General features: G+C 46.8%; 2 long non-coding RNA genes across 6 annotated transcripts in view; one reads left to right on the plus strand and one right to left on the minus strand.

Annotated features, from left to right (window-relative positions):
* LOC135056236 (uncharacterized) overlaps nt 1-26,949 on the plus strand; it is a 421,784-nt gene that overhangs the window by 351,857 nt on the left and 42,978 nt on the right. The window lies entirely within an intron of this gene.
* LOC135056235 (uncharacterized) overlaps nt 1-26,949 on the minus strand; it is a 236,939-nt gene that overhangs the window by 113,771 nt on the left and 96,219 nt on the right. Inside the window, exon 1 of one of the 3 annotated variants that reach the window (XR_010243930.1) lies at nt 557-642. The exons of the other annotated variants lie outside the window; for them this stretch is intronic. This is a non-coding gene — a long non-coding RNA (uncharacterized LOC135056235). Of the gene's footprint in view, nt 1-556; nt 643-26,949 lie in introns of those variants that run through there. 3 annotated transcript variants of the gene reach the window in all.

Raw genomic sequence — 26,949 nt, forward strand, 5'->3', positions numbered from 1 at the left:
ACACTGTTGACCACTCCTGATCCTGAAAATCCTTCACTCCCTAGGTCTGCGTGATACTGACCTATCCTGGCTGTCCTCCTACCTCTCTGACCATTCTTTCTTTGCCTCCTTTCATGACTCAATTTTTCCCATCACACAGCGGGCTCTGAGACCCTCTTACCACACCTGGTGCTATTAGTTCATCACCAGGCGCTTTCCCGCTGGTAACAGTTCTAAAGGTGGATATGCTGTGACAAGATAGTATCTGCGTGTGTTGACGGTTCTGCTGAAGTGCAGCGGGCCCGAAGCGTGGCGAGCGCACCGAGCCCACGAGGGGACATGCTGCAGTCGCCGCCGGCATTCTGGCTGGCGGGGTCCTGGCGTCGGTCTCCTGACCGCTGAGATCCCGACAGCCAGGATATCATACTGATCCCGATGTAACTTCATACCTGACACCCGGAGGCAAAAATACACTGTGGTCCCCCCCTCCCCTCCCCACCCATAGCTCCAGGTTGTCCATAGGCCAATGACCATCGCATAACATTAATTATCAGTGATCACTGACCCAGCAACTCACCAGTGGTACATCTGGGTGAATAAAGATTCCAGGAAAGGAGTCTGTGTCCAGGACTCTGCATGGAAGCCAGAGCTGCTGTCAGAAACTGTGGAGCCCAGTACAGATAACACAGCCAGGGGCCCTAAGTCCAGGCCTGGTACATTAGCACTGGCTATACCTCACTGATGGGGATCACTGGCTAGATGGCTAAACAAGTCCCCTGATACTTTGCACTACACACCGCTGCTCTACTAAGCAGAGCAGTGGGTGACAGGAGCCTCCCAACTGCCCCTCCCACCGCGGTAAACTGCAGCCCACGGGTGGGACAGCAGGACAGTTGGAAGTAATGGTATAAGGAACAGGTCATAATCTATATACTATACATTGAATCAGTGCTGCAGTATACAAGGTGCGGTGTATTACCTTCTCAGCAGCAGCACAAACATGTACTAGGACACAGTGCCATTACTTCCGCAGGGTGCCAACCTCCAGTGGCATTGAGCAGGGGGGCTCTGCACACCAGGGTCCTTCATCGTGCTGCCCTTTTCTTTGATCTGTGATTGGGCTGGGGGCATAATGCTGCTGGAACTAGGAGCCGGCAGCCTCTCTTCTCACACACATGGATGCACAACACGCAGCAGGGGGTCCTCCAAGGAGCTGATGAGCAACGACAGCAGTGGCTGCAGCAAATAACTTATGAAATGTGAGGAGAGAGATCTCGCTGCACATTTCATAAGTGATTCGCTGCAGGCACTGTTTTCATTCCCTCCCTTATACCATCTTCACCCTCCCACTGCCATCTACAGCACCTTACCTTTGGGTGCTGCTGCCCTGCTGCTTATTTGAGTATTATGACCACTGATGCTGCAATGTTTATAAACCACCCCTTGCGATGTTACTTTTGTAGCATTTTTAAAACAAAATGAAAAAGTCCAGGGTCTGTGTCGTCATGATGGTGATCCAATGCTGTGTGCACTCGGATCGCTGGTATCAGGCCCACTGCTCCTTAAACGATCTAGCACTGTCTGTGCTTTCTGTTTGCCTTCATTCCTTTCATAACATCATGACACTGCTCCTTGCGGGTTGGGGCTGGGTGACCGGCGGTGGGGATCCCGGCGGTCAGCATACCAACCCCGGGATCCCGTCCGCAGAATCCAAGGGGGGAGGGGAGGTCAGCATAACAAAGACCCTTGTGGTCTCGCTGTGCTCGCCACAGGTTCTATTCCCACTCTATGGGTGTCGTGGACACCCACGAGTGGGAATAGTCACTGTTAGTCGGCATGCTGACTGTAGGGCTTTTGATCGCTGGGGATCCCAGCGTTGGCATGGTGACCACCGGGATCCAGAGCGCCGGTCACATGACCGGATTCCCTTCACATATAGAACTGAGAACAGGTCACTGCCTTCCATTTGTTCAGAACACATATATATCCTGAAATGCTCTCTGCTGTGATGGACATTCTGATGATTGGATTGGCTTCAAAACTGGGCACATAAAGCATACTTGCCTACCCTCCCAGAATGTCGGAGAGGCACCTGAAAATCAAGTGGAACTTCTGGCTGCCAGAAAGCATGGGCAGACAGCCTCCATCTGCCCAAGCTAAAGTGGGCGGTCAAATTCCGTCATTGTGCCCCTGTCCCCAACTTCTCATTGACGTAGCGGGGCCATGATGATGCAATCACGCCAACCGGTCCGTCCACTTTCCCACAACATGCCTCCCCACTGCAGCCAGGAAGTCGGCAAGCATGCCACAGAGAGAGTACGGTAGGAGAAAACTGAAAACAAAACGATACTGCGACTCACATTATATATGTTTTCAGAGTTTCTACTCTCTAAGAAAGAGGCCTAAACAGATTTCCGGATGATTCCAAAACCATGTCCATTTGTACCAAATCTGTAAATTGTTTGGCTCCCCAGCTCGAACTTCTAGAATGCTTTTGCCAATAAACCCTGATCAGTTTAAGCCTACGTAGGAAGTTTATATTTCAATATTTTGTGCAGTGTTCCTAATCCCTGTCTAGTGTTGGTTAGACATAGGACTTCAATGTCAGAGAAGCATTACACTAAAGGCCTTCCCGGGTCTCATTATTTGCTAAAGGGATTTTGTAAGCCTGACAGTTGCACGTAAAGCACACAAGGACTACAAGTTCTTTGGCAGGCTGGTAAGTTGCATGGTCTGTTTATTGTCCTTCTAACCATAGCAACAAAGAAAAAAGACTGCAGCTACATAAACTGGACATCCCAATGCTGAGGCTGTCGTTACAGATACAGCTAGAACTATGCAATGCTAATATTTTTAAGATGTAATTTATTGAAAACATGGCTATGATTACTTTCTTTTACTGCCTGCATACACAGGACACAATGCAATTTTCCTTGAAAATTCTTGGAAAATAAACCATATATTGTATTATTAAATATCAAATAGCAGTAACAAACAAACAGCCTTTAGTTTTATCACATTCAGCATATTTGCATCCAGTACTGTCCCAGGTACCGTATGAGACAGGATCAGTAGTTTGGTAAAGTAACTGATGACTATAACATTGCAGATCAGGTGAAGCAGGAACTGAATACCCCCTCATTATACTGTGGAACACTTGTGTTTGTATTCCTTTGATGTCATTTTTCTCATGGTTTACACTAGTCGGTGCCCCCTTCCCTGCGCAGTACTCCCTCTTGCGTCTACACTCTCCCTCCCCAGCATTTTCTCTACAGTCTCGCACCAGTCTCTGCCCAACCGGTTCTTCCATCACTTTGTTTCAGGGAGGATTATCTCCATGGTGATGAGCAGGAAATAGAAACCCACCTGTGTCCACCCCTAATCCACCTGCTGTGACAGAATGCCACTATAGTCACAGAACACTACAAGAGCTCTGGAAATACAGATCATTTCAGAGTGCTGTCCTGTAAGTGTGATGGCCCGCCTACCTACTCACATTCAGGCTTAATATAATATTTCTATAATAATTGATTATTTAACACTAGCGTAGACTTCTGTACAGCAAATAAGAGTTTTAGAAGCTACTGTAAGGATGCCTGTTAGAATATAACATCTGCTGTTTGCTATGGGAATGTTGATGTTTGCTTGGTACAGATGTGTCCTTTTACACCTAGCATCTTTGCGCTGTATGGTGCGAGATACCGCGTGCGACTGAGATGATCCAACACTGGTAGCATAGCCAACCGTTTTTCAACTGTTGTGTCCTAGTCGCATCACAGATGCAGACACGGCCTAATGTGATGCAGCAGGACGCGCCTACTACAAGCAGACGCTTCCTGCTGCACTACTGAGCTAACCTGTGTCCCAGGATGCAGCTTTAGATCACTCAGTCACCATCGCACGGCTTGCAGCACCTGTACGTCAAGCACAAGCCGCCCATCGCAGAGGCCAGAAAATCTCTGTTATACCATGAGATCCCTGGCCTCTTCCTACCCACACAAACGTAAGCCACCAACGAAAGACAGTCTGATGCAGGGCTGTGTCCTATGCCGCATGACCCATTTGAGCATGCGCAGAATGAGTCCTGCGCATGCGCAAAGTACCTATAAATGGTTCTTTGTGCCGATGGCATCTGAATGACCCCTTCTAACATGTCTACATTTCACCATCAGTGGTGAATGTCAACATATTATACTACACCCATGTATATAAATCACCTTTCATTTATAGTATGTCATACAGTGCATCCAGATAGTATTCACAGCACTTCACCTTTTCTGTATTTTGTTATGTTACAGCCTTATTCCAAAATGGAATACATTTTTTCCATCAAAATTATACACACAATACCCCATAATGACAACGTGAAAAAAGTTACATAACAAAATGTGGAAAAAGTGAAGCGCTGTGAATACTTTCCGGATGCACTGTATTTTTCATATTTTGTATTTAGTTCAAGTTCAATTTTTCCACCATCCTAAGTATTCTTCCCTGTATTATGCGGTCCTAAGTTGCCAAATCTGTACACCACATTTTAGCTTTTGTGTGCAGTATGCAGGACTCACCACACACATACACCCAGTGGCGTAACAATAAAATTTGCATAAACCGCCAAAAAGGTTTTTGGTGCCCCCCCCCCCCCCCTCCATAGCATTTTGGTAAAATAAAAAAGAAGAAAGAAATTCCTAGGAAAAATTTGATATGGTTTGCAAAATAAAAGTGAACTCATACATTTATATAGTATATATAATTGCTCCTCTATAGAAAGTGTCTATTCATTAGTCATTACATCTTCATTACATCTCATGAAATGCTGGTACAGATGTGTCCTCTTACATCTTTGCTCCATGCGCTACAAGCCGCATTACACATAACGCATGAGTGCCATGAGACTTGGAAGCACCAAACGTGATTTATTTATTTTTTTGGCGAAAATGCATCTCAGACGCAAAGTAATGTAATAGGACGCACAAGCAGCTTCTGCGGATTAAAATGATATGCAGCATGCCTATATTCTGTGTGTGACTGCAACTGTATTTGCGTAGAAAATGCTATGCTACAGTGTTTTCCTGGAAAACACTGTAACGTGGCATTTTGGATGCAGATACAGCTGCAATTACACATAGTATATAGGCATGTTGCATATAATTTTAATCAGCAGAAGCTGCTTGTGCGTCAGTGATTGATAGTCTAATGTCATTAGGTGGCAGGGAGGAGCAACGGGATGTGGTATGGAAGGTAGATAGTAACTAGGTCGACAATGTCTCTAGGTCGACAGGTCAAAAGGTCGACATGAGTTTTTATGTTTTTTTGGTGTCGTTTTCTTCGTAGAGTGACCGGGAACCCTAATTAGTGCACCGTGTCATTACCGTTCCAATCGTAGTCCACGTGGATCGTTAAGTATCAAAAGGTTAAAAAAAAGACAAAATCATGAAAAACTCATGTCAACCAACCTGTCGACCTAGAAATCCTGTCGACCTAGTTACTGTCGCCCAATAGTGGACGACCTAGACACTGTCGACCTAGTTACTGTCTACCTATAGACCGGATCCCGGGGCAACGACGGACTCAGTTTCTCAAAATGGAGGCTTGTCACCGCTGCTGTTGTGGGGCAAGAATGAGGCCAAGATCTCCGCCAGAGGATGGAAATTTTTGCGCCTCTTAGTAGGACCTGCAGCAGACTGCTTGCACGACCCCATGGGTCACACAGCCGGCCGATGGTGTCGCAGATGATTCGATGCTGTGTCCTAGAACGCAGCCAAGATCAATATTGCAAGTAGGAGACCGGACGCATCCTGCTGCATTAACATATAAGTGCTATCGCTGCTGCTTCCATGTATGTAGCAGCAATAGCAACTCTGTCCACCTCTAAATCAGGCCCAGGATGCGATGTCCATCCTTAGAAAGAAAGAAGAAACATTGTCCTTCTACTGCCTCTATTTGTATATGTACCAGGATAATAGATCGACAATGTATTGGTCAGCAGTCAATAGGTTGAAACCAAATTGTTGACATGCATTAGATCGACAGGTACAAAAGGTTGACAGTGCTTAAGGATGACAAGTGCAAAAGGTCGGCGTGACAATGGTCGAAACAAAAATGGTTGACCTGTTTTGGGGGGTTTTCACATGTATACCCAACATTTGCTGGATTTACTATCCACGTGGACATTTATTGGGAATAGTAACCTATGGCGAGTGAAGTAGAGCGAGCCACCTTGTTCAAAGAAGCTTGTTTGTACTGATGGCAGTCACATAACATGGAATATAGATTTGGCCTTGTTGTTGAACACTATCATGCTGACCTTTTCACCCTGTCAACACTGTGTACCTGTCGACCTTAACCACTGTTGGCCTTTTGTACCTGTCGACCATATGTTTGTCAACCTATTGACTGTCTACCTATACACTGTAGATCTTTTATACCACACTCTTTGTATCAAAGTGCCACTCATCTTGCTTACTCCTGTAGTGACTGACGCAAAAGGTTGAGGGAGGGAAGTAATGGCATCTGACATAGAAGGATAGAATATCCATGTTCATGTAAAAAAATAAAAATAAAAGGACTGCATACGATGTACATAATAAATGAGTGATTACAATTTACAATGTACTGGTGTATGGACATCCTGCAAGTGGGTTCGGTATGGATTACCGGTGGGCGGGATGCCGGCTGTCAAAATCCCAACATCGGCAACCTGCCTGCCAGAATGCCGAGTGGGAATAGCCCTGTTGAGCTGGGATTCCGGCTGGCGGCATTGTTGGCTGTCAGGATTCCGGCGTCTGTATCCTGATCGCCGGGATCCCGACAGCCGGTAAATTAACCGCATCCCCTGCAAGTCTGGCCCTAGACATCGAGTCAGGATTGGTTGTGGAATAGTTTCCCAGCACATGCAGTAGATCACAGGTTCTCAAACTCGGTCCTCGGGGGCACACACAGTGCATGTTTTGCAGGTCTCCTCACAGAATCGCAAGTGAAATAATTAGCTCCACCTGTGGACCTTTTAAAATGTGTCAGTGAGTAATTAATACACCTGTGCACCTGCTGGGTTACCTGCAAAACATGCACTGTGTGTGCCCCCGAGGACCGAGTTTGAGAACCTCTGCAGTAGATGATATAGTCATCACTTTCAGAGCTGCTGCTTTCAGCTACGTGAGGAAATGTAGATAATCATCAACCATGTATAGAGGGAAGGGCAGGTTCAAGATGGGTGGTCTGAGTGGCCTCTGTCTGCTGTCAGTTATTTGATTTTGTCAGCTGTTCATTCCCGGATGAATGCAAAATGCTCGATCTTTCAGCATAATGAAGTGGAAAAATACAATGCAGTGGTCATTTTATTTTGTGCTGAGAAATGGCCCTGCCTCTTTAAAAGGTGACTTATTCTGTAGGGGGTCAGCTGCCAGCTAAGCCAGGATTAATGGGGGCATTGAATCTTGTGTACAGTGGGCTGCAAAATTAGCCGGCTGCTCAAGCTGCAGTCCTGATCTGCTGAAATATTTGGCATGTGAATGGCCACACGGACCCCAGGACTGATAAACACGCAGAGGATTAGCTGAAAGAGCGCTGCTCCTAGCACTGCCAGCTTCTACTACACCCAGCACCTCCTAAAAAGACTGTAAGCTCATGGGGGTATGATTGGTCAGAAATGTGTCCCCAGCTATTCCAGTTTTGGATTGTGCACCCAAAGAATATTATATTTTAAGGTATATTTGTACAGAATTTGTTATTAACTATTCCCAGGACTATTATAATGCTTGCTCATTAAGACAGGATTTCCTTTATGCATTTCACTTGATAAGATGCTTCATCTCTTATTAGATTGTAAGCTCTTAAAGCCAGTACTCCTGGATTTAAGAGCGCCTACGAGTGTACTGTTCCTTGATTTATACTGACCATTTCCCTCTACCTTTTCATGCTCATATAACTATAAGGCAAAGTTAAATATATAAAATAAAATATATATCTATTAGATTATTAATGCTCTATTATAATTGTAAATAAATGTTCCACAACCTGTCTTTGCTTCCAGCAAATGTATTGTTATATAGTGCACAGAATATATCACTGCCCTGCATATCTATATACAGTCGGGTCTCTGAGCTAGTTCGTCCTGTTCAAAGTGTGGTTCTGCTGATAGAGACTTCTGGCATACTTTCTTGGAGTGTCCAGGCGTCTCTCAATTGTGGGATTGTGTCAGAGATATTGCTTCTGTACTCCCCCCTATACAGACCATTGTTTGCCTTTTTGGTATCACAATTAAGAAGTCTTTTAATAATATTTCATAGAAATTATATGTACCTGACCATTTGGCGAAAGTTGTGATAGCCAGGACTTCGCTTGCACCAGATCCCCCTTCCTTACACATGTGGCAGGCTGTTGTTACTCACACGGCTGACCATGAAAGCTATTTATACACCTCTAAGAATGCTATTCATAATTACAGGTGTCAGTCTCAATATGGCGTCTGCCAGGATGAGGATACTGCAGTTACGTGCGGTGGGGTGAGGCAGAGTCTTTCCTGTCATACGTCCGTTTGCGTGACAGTTTTGACTGTATAAAGCATACCTCCCAACTGTCCCTGTGTTTTTAGGACTATCCTGCTGTCCCACCTGCAGGGCGCTCACAGAGCGCTGGTCATGCCCCCTTTAGTGATGGCAAACAGGGGCATGACTCGCCATCACAGCACTGCCACGAGGCCATGACCCCTTTCGTTTAGGCCACGCCCTATTTTCGGGCGCGAGTCTAGTTTATGGATCCCCAAATGTTGTATGTAAAGTATATAAAAAATACAAAGAATATGTTAGAAATATCTTCTTTGTATTATTCTAATCATTTTCACAGTCAAAACCCTGGACAGGTGAGGCAGTGCCTATCTTTTCTGCACTTCTCTGACCAAAAATTACCAAATTTCCAGGAGTTTATACTGCTACACCTGTGTATAATGCCCACATGAACCCTTTGGCTTATATATTGCATGTAAATTTGGCTCTGGTACTAGCCAGTGCCGCCTCAGCCATTGACCTCACCGCACATCTCTGGGCTAGTGGTATGTCTAGTCGCTTTTTACAATTCCACCTTTAGGGGTTGTACTTAAGTTATGGAGTAATTGGTTTATTTATATATGGTGCTGGTCCAGCGCAGTGTGGGCCTGATTCTGATGTGGACGGAGGTTCGCCCTGCACCACAAAGTGACGATTATTAGTACTTTGCGCAGAACCTGTTTAGTGAGTGCACAAATTGGTCCTGCGACACAGGATGCAGCGCAACATCAGACTGTCAGTGACAGACAGTCTGATGCCGTTTGGGGGCAGCAACTGCCTCTGTTTCTCCTAATGGAGGCATGTCGCCACCGTTTAGGGGAAGAGAAGAGGCCAGGGGTCTCCTCTGTGACTGGCAGTGTGCACGGCACCATTGGTGCGGCAAGCCGCCTGATGGTGAGAGACCCGATGCTGCGTCCTAGAATGCAGGACGGATCACTACTGCATCAGGAGGCATCTGTATGTAATAGGCTCCTACTGCTGCATCACCCAGGGCAGCCATCATGGGGGTACTGTGGGGACTGGTGTCCCGGGCCCATACAGAGAGGGGGGCCCACACCTTGCTCCTACTGCTAATACCTATAGAGCTGCACCAGTCTGTGAATCAACAGCAGTCTGATGTGAACTCTCTGTGAACCGTTTGTGTAGGTCCACAAGACTCCACCTATATGTAACGTCACAATGTATGACATCACATAGGGGTGGAACAGTGCAGCAGAATCTTTTTTTTGGGAGGGCCCTGTCTATTTTGTCAGTCCCGGGCCCCTCAATTTCTGATGGCAGCCCTGGAATCACCATACAGCATTATCACTGCTGCTTCCAAGCAGTGCCGTTTCTTGCAGCGGGCGAGCCGTGCAACCGCACGGGGCGCCCGCCACGGCACTTTTTGAGGACTTTGAAATCCTCCTCCCCTCTCCTCCCGAGTGCCCAGCTCGGGGGGCGAGGTCTCGCGGAATGACGCGTTTGCGTCGTGACGTCACGACGCAATCGCGTCATTCCGCGAAAACCCCGCCCCCCGAGCTGGGCACTCGGGATAAGGGGGAGCCAAGCCGGCCGGCGGCGGCGCCGCGCAGACGAGGGAGAGGCGGCTGAAGAGCGGGAAGTACCGCTTGAAATGTAAGTCAGCCCCTCTCTCTCCCTCCCCCCCCCACCTGCCGTACTGTGTAAAATGGGGACACCTGTCTGCCGGAATGTGTAAAATGGGGACCAGTCTGCCGGAATGTGTTAAATGGGGACGCAGTCTGCCGGAATGTGTTAAATGGGGACTCTTGCCTGCCTTAATGTGTAAAATAGGGACACCTGTCTGCCGGAATGTGTAAAATGGGGACGCAGTCTGCCGGAATGTGTTAAATGGGGACGCAGTCTGCAGGAATGTGTTAAATGGGGACTCTTGCCTGCCTTAATGTGTAAAATGGGGACACTTGCCTGCCGTGTTGTGTAAAATGGGGACACTTGCCTGCCGGAATGTGTAAAATGGGGACACTTGCCTGCCGGAATGTGTAAAATGGGGACGCAGTCTGCCGTAATGTGTAAAATGGGGGCACATGCTGCCGCAATGTGTAAAATGGGGACACTTTCCTGCCGCAATGTGTAAAATGGGGGCACGTGCCTGCCGCAATGTGTAAAATGGGGACTCTTGCCTGCCATAATGTGTAAAATGGGGACACTTTCCTGCCGCAATGTGTAAAATGGGGGCACGTGCCTGCCGCAATGTGTAAAATGGGGACACTTTTCTGCCGTACTGTGTAAAATGGGGGCACGTGCCTGCCGCAATGTGTAAAATGGGGACACTTTCCTGCCACAATGTGTAAAATGGGGGCACGTGCCTGCCGCAATGTGTAAAATGGGGGCACATGCCTGCCACAATGTGTAAAATGGGGACACTTGCCTGCCGTGCTGTGTAAAATGGGGTCGCGTGCCTGCTGTAATGTGGAAAATTAGGACTTTTTTTTATTTTTTATCCTGTGGTGGCCGTGATGATGAGATCAGATGAGGTCACGCCCATCTTAACAAAGCCACGCCCATTTTAACAAGGTCACACCCCCTTGCCGGGAGCACGCGCATTCTTTCACTCTTTATATCTATGGGAGGGGGGGGGGCGCATTTTTTTTATGTGAATGGGGGTAGTGGGGGGGGCGCATTTTTAAATCTCACACTGGGAGCCAAATTGGCTAGAAACGGCCCTGCTTCCAAGGAAGAAGCAGTGATAGCACCTCCAACCACATCTGAATTAGGATCTGTGTTTGCTGTGGTATATTTTACTTGTGTGTCTACTTACGACTTTCTTTATACGTGTGCAAACTCTATATAGGTTCATTCACTGACTGGAGAATTGATAAAGCAGTGGTAAGTGCAAGATGATAACGCACCAGCCAATCAGCTCCAATATGAACATTGACAGTTAGGAGCTGATTGGCTGGTGTGTTATCACCTTGCACTTATCACTGGTTTATCACTTCTCCAGGCTTAATACATCCTCGCCCATACCTGTACCTTGTGATACTGCATTCATCACTTCCTTGTCGCACTGTTATGTCTCTGTCTTTCTCTTTTTTTGTTTATGGTTTTTTATTGATATATCACAAATATAACGATAAAAAAATACCTGATTTAAAAATAAATAATTGTTAATAATTTATAACTGGAGATATGTGAGGTGTCTGTCTATGGCAGGTCTGGCCAAACCGGTCCTCGAGATCTACCAACAGTTCATGTTTTCCAGGCCTCCCGGATATCTGTAGAATGGTCAGTTAGGAATTAATGCAGCACATCTTAATTAGTAATGACTACACCTGTGCACCAGCTAGGTGGTTTGGAAAATGTGAACTGTTGGTAGATCTCGAGGACTGGTTTGGCCAGCTCTCGTCTATTCAATTGAAGTCGAAAGCTGCCGTCTGTCTAAAAGACGGCAGTTTTCAACTTTTTTAGGTCGTAAGGGGTTCCGACATTTTCAGTCTAACCCCAAATTATTCGACAAGTTGAGGAATTCGACTTGTTGAAAAGCACGTAGATCGGCGGAATAGCTGCCGATCCGCGTGCTTGTGTTGGAAAAGGGGTCGAAGAAAGTCGAAGTGAGATGCGGGAGCAGAGACGGGGAGAGCCGCTGGCAGACGGGGAGAGCAGCGCCGGAGGATGTATCACAGCTGCCGCTCACAGCAGTGTCCACCCGGCTTCAGCAAGCGAGACATCGCTTGCTGGAGCCAGGTGGACGCTGCCTTGAGTGGCGGCTGTGATGCGGGGATGGGGAGAGGCAGAGATGGGGGGGGACGGGGGAGAGCAGCGCTCTGTAGCGCTGCTCTCCCCCGTCTGCCCGCGGCTCTCACCCGTCTCAGCTCCCGCATCTCAATTCAACTTTTTTTAAAGTCGAATTGAGAATGAATTGAATAGCCCAGGTTGGATCTATTCCGACAAATGAATGTCGGAATGGATCCGACTTCAATTGATTATACCCCTATATGTTTGTAGGATATGTCACCCTGTAAATGATGAGGTAATCACTGACATCTTTGAAGAAACTTATCACTAGTCTGTAAACTCATAGGGCCAGTGCCCTACCTTTACCATTTAACATATTTAATATTACCATACATTGATTTATAGCATAAGCTATACAGTAATTTAACGTCAATTTTTGGGTTGTTTAAAGAATGATTCTAATTAAGGATAAAAAATAAATAAATGACAATGTGCATTGAATGTAAAATATAATTTATAGATTATTCTAGGGCAAGAGTCAGACATACCATATATCAAGGTGTAGTATGGTTTGCTGGCGGTCGAGATCCCGGCGACCAGCATAGCAGCGCCAGAATCCCGACCGCCGGCATACTGACAGCTGGGCAAGCACAAATGAGCCCCTTGCGGGCTCGCTGCACTCGCCACGCTGTGGGCCCGGTGGCGTGCTACGCGCGCCACGCTATCTATTCTCCCTCCAGGGGGATCGTGGACCCTCAACAGGGATAAAAGATGTCAGTATGCTGGTGGTCGGGATTCCGTATGGTGGTCGCCGGGAGCCCGGCCGCCGGCAACCTGAAGACCACCCATATATCAGGTACAGTTTAAGAGGGGGCTCATGTGCAGTCTCCGTGCAGCATAGTAGCAGAGTAGACTGTGTCAGTCTACTGCCCATGTGGAGGTCCCTGGGAACATGGTGTCCGCTCATGTTCCTGGTGGTTTCTCTACTGCGCATGTACAAATCTTTGGGATAATGGCAGCAGAGCCATATTCCCTGTGTTTCTGCAGGAACTCCAGACAAGTAAGAATAATGTGTGTGCACCCATTTTATGTATGCTCATGCCATATATAATAACAAAAATAAATGTTGACATTTGATGAAAAAAGTGCCCGCAATATTCCAGTATTCATTTCTGTAATTGTTTGTTCTGCTATACCAGTCCTGGCCAACCTGTGGCTCTCCAGCTGTTGTGAAACTACACATCCCAGGATGCTGAAGAATAAAATGGAGGGCGCTGTCAATAGCCGCTGGTGTAGGGGGTGGTAATCCCCAATATGTGGAAACACAGAAAAAAACAAAAAACACCTGCGCTCTGTTGCTGATAAAAGGGGTATATCCCTCTAATAGATAAAATAAAAATTGATTAATAATTAATAAGGACGGTAGGTTTAAGTTGAATTAATATATAGTCAGTTTAATTAGAATAATGTCTAAAAACATATAAGATGTCTTACATATAAAATCATCTCAATAAATAAATTCATAGGCCAAGAACATTCACCAATCCCCTTAGGAGAAATATATCATACCCCAGGCTAGGATTCTCTCCGGAATATAGTCCACAAGTATAATTGCAAGTGAGTGGTAGATTCGATAGGTCCCTTTTAAGCACAAAGTGCAAGCTTTTCCATGCAGGTAGGGATGTCTCCAATCTCACCGTAAGTGGTAATGTCCAAAGGAGAGAGTCCAATTGGTGCCGTCCGGGTAAAATTTAAGAGAAAGTTCTACAGTTCCAAAGAGGGGATATTTGTGAAATGTCCAGCAATATCGTCTCAAAGCGTTTCGCTGGTGTTGACAGCCAGCTTCCTCAGGAGTGAATGATGGAGTCTGACCCAGGACTCCTTATATACCCTATACAATTAATAAAACTGCAGACACCTGTAAATCAATTAATTCAACAACCTAACTGTCCTAATAAAATAGTAAAAGATGTATCACATTAACCTATGATCTGGTCTCACATATGGATGCTTACATTCTTAATCGAAAACGAAATCTGAGAGATGGTAAAAAACTGATATGTTTAATCTAGTGAAATACACACAGTCCGGTCATGTGATTCCTCCTCATCACATGACTGTATTCTATTCAGCCCATTGGATTATACAGGTCAGATGACCAATCTGACCTGAAGTCTATAAGGAATAGGGCGGAAGCGCCGGCGCCAGCCACAGGCAGGACGGCGCCATGGAGATGCACCCCATAGCCACGCCCCCTGACGTGCGGTCCAAGGCGTCGATCAGCGTCACCTGACGTATGACCGGCGTCCGGATGTTACGTCACCGCGTGGCCCGCGATGCCGATACACGTGAAGCGACACGTGATCGGCTCGCGGACGTCGCACCATGGCAACGCGGCCTGGGGCATAGCAACGGCACAGTCAGCCTCCGGCCGGCGCATGCGCATCGGCCATAGAGCCCGTAAATGGAGAAATCACCTTATGGTCTTGTATGTGTATTACTGAATCTAATCAGTGCATAGTTAGTCATGTTTTAGCATTCTCTAATAACACAGCTGTGGCAGAGCATGCTGGGACATGCCTTTTAACAGCAGCTGGAGAGCCACAGTTTGGCCAAGTCTGTGCTCTACTGTATATATTTGAATTTCCCCTGAACCTTATATGCATTGCACATACATGATTACACAGTGTCTCTTCCTTCAGTCACTGTGAGGAGCACTGCTAAACAATTTAATATATAGAGAAATTGGCAGATAAAGTTGTAGTAAAGATGAATAATTGTTAATGGGGCTGTCCTCATAAAGTATAATTTTAATGTGTAGTAATTAATGGGTCTCACTGGAGTAATGCCTGATCCATTATTCTTAAACCTCTACAGCACATGCGTAAGGCAGAGTGTACAGAATAAGGTGTGATCAGGAAAGCGGGTACCAGAACTTGAGCGAAGCAATGGGCTTTCCAGGGCCCATCTGCCAGGTGGACTTGTTATGGGAGTGTCACTGATGTGTCAGTGTAAGTGGGCTGCATTCTCACACATATAACCACTACTGCAGAAGCCATGTTCAAATGGAGACACTGTACTTACCTATGGTCATTGTGGATGTGATGGTGCGCCAGTGGTGGATGCGATGGTGCGCCGATGGTGGATGTGATGGTGCGCCAATGGTGGATGTGATAGAGCGCCGATGATGGACTGCCTGGAACCAGTGGCAATGCTACTGCTTACAGGGGCACAGAAAATGTGCATCTCAGGACCTGGGCTCCCAGCGCATGCTACTGCATAGGAGGAAGGCTGATACTAGAATGTGCATATTATCGCAGCTATGACTACACCAACGCATGCTAGAGCAGATGCAGCAGCATCCATGGCTGAATCAGACCCCTACTGTTTTGTCTGGAGAGTTTAGTAAATACATCATCTTTGTATAAGTGAGGGATACACTTATTTGGCGCTTACTTCTAACTTATTAAAGTAAGAAAAAACAAATTAGAATTTAATTCTCAGAATGAAACATATTGGCCAGATTAAGTGCATGTCCCATTTTGCCTAAATGAAAATACATAAATTGCTGTCACTATAAAAAGGGGTTAAATGTAGAATCTGTAATTGTATTGCAAGAACTCCCTGTTCAGAATTATTTACGGACATCCCCCTCCCCTCCTAGAATATGTTCTGCCAAGTTCCCCTTACAAGCAGCCCAGCCTGATCTTCCATTTGGAAGTGTATGAGCTATGGCAGCGCCTGGAAATTGATGGGAGCTGTGGAACAACAAGGGAAAGCTCCAGAGAGAGTGGGCGCTGAAAGTTTAATAGACTCTGTATTCAACACAATGTCAGAAAGCAATATATCGATAGGACAAATTAATTCCACAGTGATGCTAGTAAGAAATGAGGACGTTATGAAAATATGTTATGCTGGTTGAGCAAGGACAACCTGAGAATGGCTCTTACAGCATAATTGTTCTTCATGTAGAATCTTCTGACTGCTCGCTTTCACACATATGGGTTAATATAATGCACTCTAAAGGGATATTATCAGTTGTTACAGGAAATGTATTATTCCATTCAAATGTCAAAATAATTGTAATATCTCCTCTATTGCCAAATGCATCAAGGAGCTGTAAAATTATATCGTAGGTAAAGAATATCTAATGTCATTGACATAAGTGTAAGTTTCTGATGAATGTTAATGCTAATACATTAATTTAGGGTGACAGCTTGACTATGGGGGTCATTCCGAGTTGATCGCTCACTAGTTACTTTTAACAGTCGTGCAAACGCTATGCCGCCTCCCACTGGGAGTGTATTTTAGCTTAGCAGAAGTGTGACCGAAATGATCGCAGAGCGACTACAAAAAAAAAAGTGCAGTTTCAGAGTAGCTCCAGACCTACTCAGCGCTTGCGATCAGTTCAGACTGTTCAGTTCCGGTTTTGACGTCACAAACACGCCCTGCGTTCGCCCAGCCACGCCTGCATTTTTCCTGGCACGCCTGCGTTTTTTTTAACACTCCCTGAAAACGGTCAGTTGACACCTCGAAACGCCCACTTCATGTCAATCACTCTGTGGCCAGCAGTGCGACTGAAAAGGTTCGCTAGACCTTGTGTAAAACTGCATCGGCCATTGTGAAAGTACGTTGCGCGTGCGCATTGCGCCGCATACGCATGTGCAGAAGTGCCGGATTTTTGCTTCATCGCTGCGCAGCGAACATTTTCAGCTAGCGATCAACTCGGAATGACCCCCTATACCTGTATATATGTGTATAGATTTACACTTTTGATATGAACAGATTTATAAACGAGGACACAACCACATTGCTACAGATCATCCATAAGTTTCAATAAAACTGGGTTGCATGTGTCAAAATTTGTTATAAAATAATAACATAGCATCTCTTAGTCATGTAGTTACATTACTTAAGTGATAAAAAAAAGCAAAGCAGGTGTGACTTTTACAATATTTCAGCAGTGTATTTAAAGGTTATCCTAATAACCCTTCCCTTCCCAATCCTGATCAACTTCAGCTTTCTAGTGAGCGATCCACTATATCATTGGTGTCTTGGCAATCCTGTATACATTAGAACTGCAAAGGCCACCTAATAAAAGAGTTGTCATAGTCAATCTAATAGAGGGGCAGATTTATTAAGCCCGGTGAAGTGATAAAGTGGCAGGTGATAAAGCACCAGACAATCAGCTCCTAACTGTCATTTTTCAAACCCAGCCTGTAACATGACAATTAAGAGCTGATTGGCTGGTGCTTTATCACCTTCCACTTTATCTTTTTTTTTTTTTTTTTTTTGAAATAAGTTTTATTGATTTATGCATAAGGAATCACAAAGGTATAAACGTTAGACAACATTTTTTGGATCATTACAGAATGTGTAACATTTTGAGGCAATATAAAAGATAAAAATCGGTATGTATACTTTCTAACAGCATTGGGCGTGATGATCCATTTTATCGAATAACAAAGAGCGTAAGTGGAAACTTCAATATAGTTACGGAAAAAACAAAACGTTAGAAGAAAGAAAAAGAGTAAGAGAAGATAAAGAGGGGTAGGGGGGTTGGGGGGGGGGTCGGCCACACAGGGCTGGTCACTAGGTCGGTTCCTATCATCCGTATCTAGAGCGAATCAAATGGTTGTCAATGGCAATTCAGCTTTAAAGTGCGTTGTCCAAGGCGTCCAGGTGCGTATGAAAGTGACGGAAGTGTCATGTAGGGCAGCTGTAATGCGTTCTAGTTTATATGTAGTCCATATAGCATTAACAGTGGCGGGAAGAGTAGGTGGTGAGGTGGACTTCCAATTCGCTGCAATTTGGCATTTGGCCGTATTTAGGATGTGTTTGATTAGTTTTAGTAGATGGCTAGGTGTGTCTGGGATTGGGCGTGAAAGTAGAGAGTAAGAAGGGGAGGCTGGAACAACCACCTCAGTAATTTCTAGTATTAATTTATGAATTTGTCGCCAGTAGCGTCGGGCGATCCCACAGGACCACCAAACATGCAGCATGGTTCCCCTCTGTCCACAATGTCTCCAACATCTGTCAGAGCAGGACGGATATATAGCCTGGAGTCTAGATGGCACAAGGTACCATCGATAGTAAATTTTATAAGAATTTTCTTTGATACGAACCGATAAGGAGCTCTTAGCGATTTCCTGTCTGATATCAACCCACTCCTCCATCGTCAATGCCTCTCCCATATCCCTTTCCCATGCTATTTCATGAGACTCTTTGGCAGGGGAATTGTATGATAGCAAAATTTGATAAATAGCAGACAGCAAACCTTTTGTGGAACGTTGCCCACAACATAAAGATTCAAATGCCGTTTTAGGTGAAGGGTGAGCATTGTGTCTTAAAGTAGAGTAAAGGTGACGAATTTGTAGGAATTGATAGAAGGATGATTGGGGAAGAGCGAATCGCGATTGCAGGTCCGCAAACATGGGGAATGAAGAAAGGGGGGCCAGATCGAACAAGAAAAGGATATTGTGAGAGGTCCAGTGCTTAAAAGCAAGGTGGTTGGTGCCGGGGGGGAACTTGGAATTGTTCCATAGGGGGGTCAGCAACGGGTTATAGGAACGAAGGCGATAATAGCGGGTGCATTGATCCCAGACCGATAGAGCAAATCGCATTGTCGGCAATAGGAGAGACGAAGCCGGGCGGCAGCGGGGCTCGCACCATAGCAGGGTTGAAGGAGAGTATACATTTATCACTTGAGCTTCCAAGAGAGTCCATAATCTCTGTTCAGGGGGTGAGTGCCATAATGCACAGGAGGCCAGATGTGTGGCACGATAGTAATTGATCAGGTCCGGCATACCTAGGCCCCCCGAGTCTCTATGCTGTTGGATTATTCGTATCTTAACTCTGGGCTTCTTTCCAGCCCAAATGAAAATCGAAAGATCTCTTTGCAGATTCTTCAATATTTTGGTCGGGATATGGATAGGGAGGGTCTGCCAAAGATATAGCAAGCGTGGGAGTATATTCATTTTAATAGCAGCTATACGCCCAAGCCAAGAGATAAAGAATTTATTCCAGCCCCCCAGGTCAGTACGTATGGAAGCGAATAGACGCGGAAAGTTTGCCGTGTATAATGATGTGTGAGACTTTGTTAAATAGATTCCTAGATACTTAATTTTGGTGTGTTGCCACTTAAATGGGTAGGAGGACTGAAGGAGGCGTAGGTCCCGAGGAGTCACATGTATATCTAAGATTTCTGTTTTGCTAGCGTTAAGTTTGTAATTAGATAGCGAGCTATAAGATTGAATCTCCTCAAACAGGTGTTGTAGAGATACATGTGGGTCAGTTAAGGTAAGAATGACGTCATCCGCATATAGCGCTATCTTGAAGTCATGATTTCCCACCTTGATGCCTGAGATGTTGGTATTCAATCTGATTTTGGCCGCCAACGGTTCCATCACCAGAGCAAATAGCAATGGAGAAAGTGGGCAGCCCTGCCGGGTGCCATTTCTAATTGAGAGTGATGGGGAAGCTAGGCCGTTGACGAGGATGGAGGCTGAGGGATTGTAGTAAAGTGCAATAACGGCATTATAAAAGGCTCCATGCAAGCCCATGTTCTTCAAAGTTTGACGGATAAAGGGCCATGCCACCCTATCAAAGGCTTTTTCTGCATCCAAAGCCACCACCAGGGTCGGAAGGGACTCTCGTTGAGAGAGATGTATAAGGTTGATAAGCCGGCGAGTATTGTCCGCCGCCTGTCGATTAGGTATAAAGCCGACTTGGTCTGGATGTATCAGGGTCGGTAGAAATGGGGCTAATCTGTTCGCCAGAATTTTGGCGAATAGTTTAAGGTCTGTATTTAACAATGAGATGGGCCTATAATTTGTCATTTCAAGCGGGTCACGGTCAGGTTTGGGTATAACGATAATGTTAGCCCTGGTGGTTGCTGCGTCCAGGGAGCCCAGTTCTAATAAAGAGTTGAATAACGAGTCAAGCATGGGGAGAAGTGAGTGCGCAAATTTTTTGTAATAGATGGCCGTATAGCCATCGGGACCTGGGGCCGAGGAACGGCGCAATTGAGATATTGTGACCAGAATTTCCTCGTTGGAGATAGGGGCGTTAAGCGTTTCCAAGTCTGAAGCCGTAAGTTTTGGTAAGCGACATGTGGTGAGGTAATGTTGGATGTTGGAAATGTGAGATGAATCATTGGGAGTAGGTGGGGGTAAGTTATAGAGTGATTCATAATAATCATGAAATTGCGAGGCCATAATTTTGGGGTCACAGGTCACGGTTCCGTCAGAGCATTTCAGAGCAAGTATGCGGTTTTGCGTCCTTTTAGCTCGGAGGCGGCGAGCCAGTAGAGTGTCAGCTCTATCAGATTTTTCATAGAATTTCTGGCGGATCCATAGAAGAGATTTAACCGTTTTCTTCGTGAGAATTTGTGATAGCTGTCCCTTAAGTGAGAGAATTTTGGTGTAAAGACGCTTTTTCGGAAAGCGCTGGTGAAGAAGGGTTAGAGAAGTTAGTTCCGTTTCCAAGTCATGAATACGTTTAATCTCTATCTTCTTATGTGTTGAGGCAAGATTAATAAGTTGGCCACGAAGCGTAGCCTTATGAGCCTCCCATAACACTGCAGGAGATATATCCGGAGAGCTATTTTCAGCACAGTAAGTCTGAATCATGGCGGTGATGTCAATAATGTTAGAGGGTTGGGGGCGTGGCCTGGCTGTGGATGCAGGAGGTTGTGCAGCACTAGAGCTCCTGCCATAATAGCAGTTTTAACTGCTCAATAGCCTCTCTAATCAGGGAATTACTACCCACCCTTTGCCTACCCGGGCCCCCCCAGCACTGAACAGGGCGGTTGCGGAGCCGGCGGGTGCCTCCTGGACCCGTGCGGGTTGCGGCCTACCCTGCCAGCTGGAGCCGGGACCTCGCGCCTGGAGCTGCCCCGGACCGGAAGTGCGGTGCCCTGCGGCGGAGGACCTGGCCGGAGCTGTCCCCTTCACCCCTGGAGCCCCCGCACTCCTCACCTCGTCTTGGTGAGTCTCTACCCAGCCGATCCGCTCCGTGCGGCGGTCCCCCGTGAGCCCGGCGGATAGCTCCGTGGTGCGAGGGAGCACGGCGCCGGTCACGTGGTGCCGCTCCCGGGGCCGGACGCGGCCGCCGCTACCTCCAGCGCTCACCGCGCGTCTCCTGAGGCCCCACCTGGGCTCTGGAGACGCCAGCCACTGCCACCACCGAGTTTCTCCCGCAGGCAGGGGCTACATGAGGCCTATTACAGACACTGGGAGATAGTAGCCTGGCGGCGCCATCTTTAATCCTGGACGATACTACAGGCAATTGGGAATAGAAGCCTGGCGGCGCCATCTTTATACCTGGAAAGGCACTCACACTAAGAGAAGCTGTTCTGTGCTGATTTATAGCCCTGCTGCCACCTATGGTGTCGGTGACAGGGGCTGCTGACACAGAATTCCAGCCACCCCACCAGTTATATGGGACGAGCTAAACCTGACTGCACACTCTTTGCCTGACATAGGGAATTGAAGCTCCCCCTTGTGGATCCCTGTTGCATCTCACCTCCCCTACTGTTACACTTGCCTGTATTATAACAAACCAACTTGCCTACAAATAGTCACCGCCGTGTGACCATCATGTCCCCACCCAAAAGGAATTAGATGCCTCCTCCTGCAGCCATGTAGGGCCGTCTCGAGGGATGATGGCTGACGCCTTCTGACACGTTCTACCACCAAAACGACCACAGATCTGTTTTGCTGATTCTGCAGTCTTTCGCTAGGCCCGACACGATAACGCATCCACTCCGACATGTCTGTAACTATGCGATTTACCGTACACACCCACCACTGCACCTGACACTCTTTTCTACATGGTGGCGACATAGGGATCTGTGAATATCAGCCCCAAGCTTTGGGATATGGGACCGAGGGAGTGATCAAGGTGTGATCTGTGGTACTGAGCCGCCCAATACCCCTGCTCCAGCGCTTGTCGTGCAGGTTTCGACGCTCCTATCCCCTTCTTATTACCCATGAGTCGCAGGAAACGTAGGGGAGTGAAAACCTCTATTCGTCAGTCTGAAGTCACCCCCCGCTCAGACCTAAGGCGGTTTCTCAATCTCCGGAAAGATACAGAAATGTCGACTCCATCGACGCCTTCCTCTCCGGCTCATTCCGAGAGGTCGGAGACGCAAGGCGAAACCAGGGTGATTACACCAGATAGGAGCTCCGCTGGACAGCAAGACATGCAGAAAGTCCTCACCCTCCTACAGACCTTGCCCACTAAGGCGGACTTCACATCTTTGGAGAGTAAACTTCGGGACGTGGTCCACTCTGAGGTGTCCTCACTTCGGTCTGAACTGACTCAGCTGGGCTCTCGCATCGAAACATTGGAGACCAGGGGAGATAAATCCAACGCTTTTCAACACGCATTGGTGGATACTATCAGACTTCAAGCAGAAGAGATTCAGAACCTGCACGACCATCTTGATGATATAGACAACAGGGGACGTAGGAACAACCTGCGAGTGAGGGGCATCCCTGAAGACATACCACAGCAAAGCATCCCAGATGTCCTCAACAAGATTTTTGGTGCAGTCCTGGAAACCGACCCAAACGACCCCATTGTATTTGACAGGGCACACAGAGCACTGCGTCCCAGAGGCCTGCAGTCCGATCGACCAAGAGACATTATTTGCCGTCTTCACTACTACAGCCAAAAGGAAGAGATAATCAGGAAACTTCGGAACGCCGGAGACCTAGACTTCAACGGCTCAACTATCCAGGTCTTCCAAGATCTTTCTCGTTACACCCTACAGTCTAGACGTCAATTAAAGCCCCTAACCGATGCCCTTCGTAAAAACAACATCAAATACAGGTGGGGATTTCCTTTCAGCATTACAGCAACCAATGACGGTCGGTCTGCAACGATTCGGACCCCCGAGGATGTCGCCCCCTTCTGCTCCACCCTATCTATTGACCTTGTGCAGGTGCCTGAGTGGCAATCCGTAGGCATGAGGATCCGCCCCCCCCAACCCCCCCGGGCTGACATACCTTTCCAAACAGTGGGATCTCCTTCAACAGCACAGAAACGGAACCGCTCCCTTCCGTCCCCTCCATCTTCATCTTCCTTCTCGGCTGCGAAGACCTGATCACCCCACCTTTAGAATGGCAACTTTTTCTCGCTACGCAAGATTGATTAGCATAAAGAGGACTGCTTCATTATGTCGAGACACTATAGGAGGGGCCACTGCTCCTATATGAAGACTTCCTCCCTTGAGGCACCTTGCAGTTGAGGGACGTGATGCCTCTCGGACCCCCGTCTCTATATTTGATAGTCCCATCTTGCCCGAGGGACCTAGACATTTTAATTTCCCGAATAGAGTGGGATTTAAGCAACTCTGCCACGGTCTCTACTGCATTAACATAGTTCGGGTAATGTACTGTTCCTATTGTTGTGACATGCAATGTTCATATTATTGTGGTCGCTAATTATGTTCCATTGATATAGTTCGTGTTGGAGGGCGGATCCGTCCCTCCCTTGTTACCCCATTTGCACCGCAATGTTTATTCCTGGAACGATCGATGGGAACACTGTTCCCATTGTTCGTATCACCGGGAGCGGTGTTATGTCTTCACTTGTTCAATTGTTCTATATTGTTATGCTTTTCTGTTCTGTTGTTCTTCCTCTGTCCTCTTCTTTCTCCCCTTCTCTTCTTCAGGTTCTCTCTTCCCTTCCAGAACTACCTAGACTCACCAACGCCAAAACCCTACTCTATGCTGCTGGGACCTCTCTAAGACCAGATTCACTATTTCTTTTTGGAACGGGTAAATGGCGCTACTAAAAGTGGTTTCTATTAATGCCCGGGGACTCAACATTCCTGAGAGACGGTCAAGGGCCTTACGAGAATTGAAAGCCGAAAAAGCAGACGTTGCCTTTGTGCAAGAAACCCACTTTAAAGAAGGGGTGGCCCCCTCTCTCAGGAATCGAGACTTCCCTACAGGATATTTCTCCAATAACGTTGACGGTAAGACTTTGGGGGTAGCGATTCTGTTTGCCAAACATGTTGCCCTTGCTGATGTTGTTTGTCATCAACTTGTCCCCGGCAGGGCTCTGCTTATAAATTGCACTATCGCCAATAGAGCTCTTACATTTCTTAATGTTTATGCCCCTAACAAGGCACAGCCAGGCTTTTTGGAAAGAGTCCTCACCCTTGCCCAACCACATATTAATGGGATTTTGCTTTTTGGCGGGGATTTAAACTGGTCTTTGGAGCCCCGATTAGACTCCTCCAACCCCTCCCCTAGGTATTCGGATAAACTACACCGTAGGGTCCGGAGGATTCTACATAACTTTCAACTCATTGATGTCTGGAGGATACAACACCCCTCCACTCGGGATTTTACCTTTTATTCACACCCTCACAACACTTACACTAGGATTGACTACTTATTTATCCCGCATAGATTTTTGCACCTGGCTGAGGCATCTGCTGTGGGCAGCACGTCCTGGACAGATCATGCTCCTGTCTCTTTGGGGGTTCGCTTGTCCCCTGCTCGCCCGAATTCCTACACGTGGAGACTAAACGAGATGATCATCCAGGATCCCGGTTGCCAGCAGCAGATCAGAGAGGCTATAGCTGACTATATTGATGTTAACGACACAGAGGGGATCTCTAAAGTGGTAGTCTGGGAGGCCCACAAATGTGTAATAAGGGGAAAACTCATTCAGCTGGGCGCACATAGAAAAAAACAACATATGGCGGCACGGGAGGCCTTGTTACAAAAAATTCAAGCCTTAGAACTTCTCCATAAATCCACCATGTCAGATGATAACCTTCAATCATTACTAATGGCTCGGAAGGAATTAGACTCGCTTATGTCCCACAGATTGAAATTAGAGGCTAGAAAATGCCGTAGTCGTTATTTTCTATGGGGGAACAAGCCTGGGAAGCTGCTGGCGCGGGCTCTCCAGGCTCAACGCGCGGCATCTTTTATATCCAAAGTAAAATCGCAAACGGGAACAACACAACACACCACGACAGAGATAGCAGCAGCCTTCCGACATTATTATACCCAGTTATACAATCTAAGAGGCTCCACGGAGGTCGAATCTGATCTCTCCCGAAAGGCCTCTATTGCAGAGTTTTTACGTGAAATTAATTTCCCCACTCTTACACCTGAAGAAGTCGAGTCACTTGAGGACCCCTACACTCTGGCAGAGCTTGAAGAAGCTATTAAAACCACCCCTAATGGCAGGAGTCCGGGCCCTGACGGCTTCTCTTTAGCCTATTATAAGACATTTGGAGATGTTTTGCTACCTCTGATGCTTAGAGCTTTTAATCAGGTTTCAGACCAGTCCTCCTTCTCTCCCCAGTCTATGCTCGCACATATCACAGTGATCCATAAGGAGGGCAAAGACCCGACCCACTGTTCCAGTTATAGACCCATTTCCCTGCTAAATGTAGACTTGAAGCTCTTCGCCAAATTAATGGCGAATCGTTTAAAACTCTTCCTTCCAAAACTGATACACTCGGACCAGGTGGGTTTCGTTCCGGGTCGCGAGGCCAGAGACAACACCACGAAGGTTCTGGATTTAATTTATTACGCATCAACTTGTAAATCCCCTTCCATCCTCCTCTCAACAGACGCAGAAAAAGCGTTTGACAGAGTGGACTGGGATTTCCTGTTGGGGGTGTTGGAGCACATGGGCTTGGGCAGGGTGGGCCTCCAGAGAATTAGGGCCCTGTACTCTGGTCCCGCTGCTCGCGTTCGTATCAATGGTGAACTGTCGGACCCGTTCCAAATACGGAATGGCACTCGTCAGGGTTGTCCTCTGTCACCACTTATTTTTGTGCTTTGCATGGAGGCCCTGGCGAGGGCCATTCGCCAGAATGTTAACATCACAGGGCTGCAGGTGGGGACGACGGAGTACAAGCTTGCCCTGTTTGCAGATGACCTCCTTGCAGTGATTTCTAATCCTTTGACCTCTATACCCAACCTTCTTAAAGAGTTTAAACGATTTGGAACTCTCTCCAATTTTAAAATTAATTTATCAAAATCTACAGCCTTGAATTTAACTCTAGACCAGACCAGCCTCCAAGTACTACAATCTATCTCGCCCTTTGCATGGCATCCAACACAATTAAAATATTTAGGAGTAATCCTACACAGGGATCTTTCCCAGATTTACCAATTGAATTTCCCCCCACTCCTTTCAAAACTTCAATCTGATCTCTCCAAATGGGGTGGTAAAAAAATTTCATGGATAGGGAGAATAGCAGTAATCAAAATGAATATTTTACCCAGAATTCTTTACCTATTACAAACTCTGCCTGTTGCTGTCCCTCGATCATGGTTCCTATTACTACAACGAAAGATTAGAGACTACATTTGGGCGGGGCGAAAACCCCGATTTAAGCATGAGATTCTCTTTAGACGGAAACATCAAGGAGGCCTCCAGCTTCCCCACTTTTTATCCTACTACCATGCAGTGCTCCTTACGAGGGTCATGGAGTGGAGTAGTGAACTCCACAGGAAACAATGGGTAGACATTGAACTGGCCTCTCTTCCTTCTCTTAGCTCGAACTCCCCCTGGCTTTCTAAAGTCCCCCAGGTATTGCACCCACTAGCTGGCCCCATCTTTTCGTGTTGGCGTCTCATACGCTCCCTCCCTCAGGTTTCAGCGCATCCTTCCCCACTCTCTCCGCTGTTTGGGAATCCTGAGTTTCCCCCAGGATGCCACTCCCTGTCGTTTTGTTCATGGCAGGAAAGGGGCA

This window comes from Pseudophryne corroboree, chromosome 3 (assembly GCF_028390025.1).
Source record: "Pseudophryne corroboree isolate aPseCor3 chromosome 3, aPseCor3.hap2, whole genome shotgun sequence".
NCBI classification, from domain to species: Eukaryota; Metazoa; Chordata; class Amphibia; order Anura; family Myobatrachidae; genus Pseudophryne; species Pseudophryne corroboree.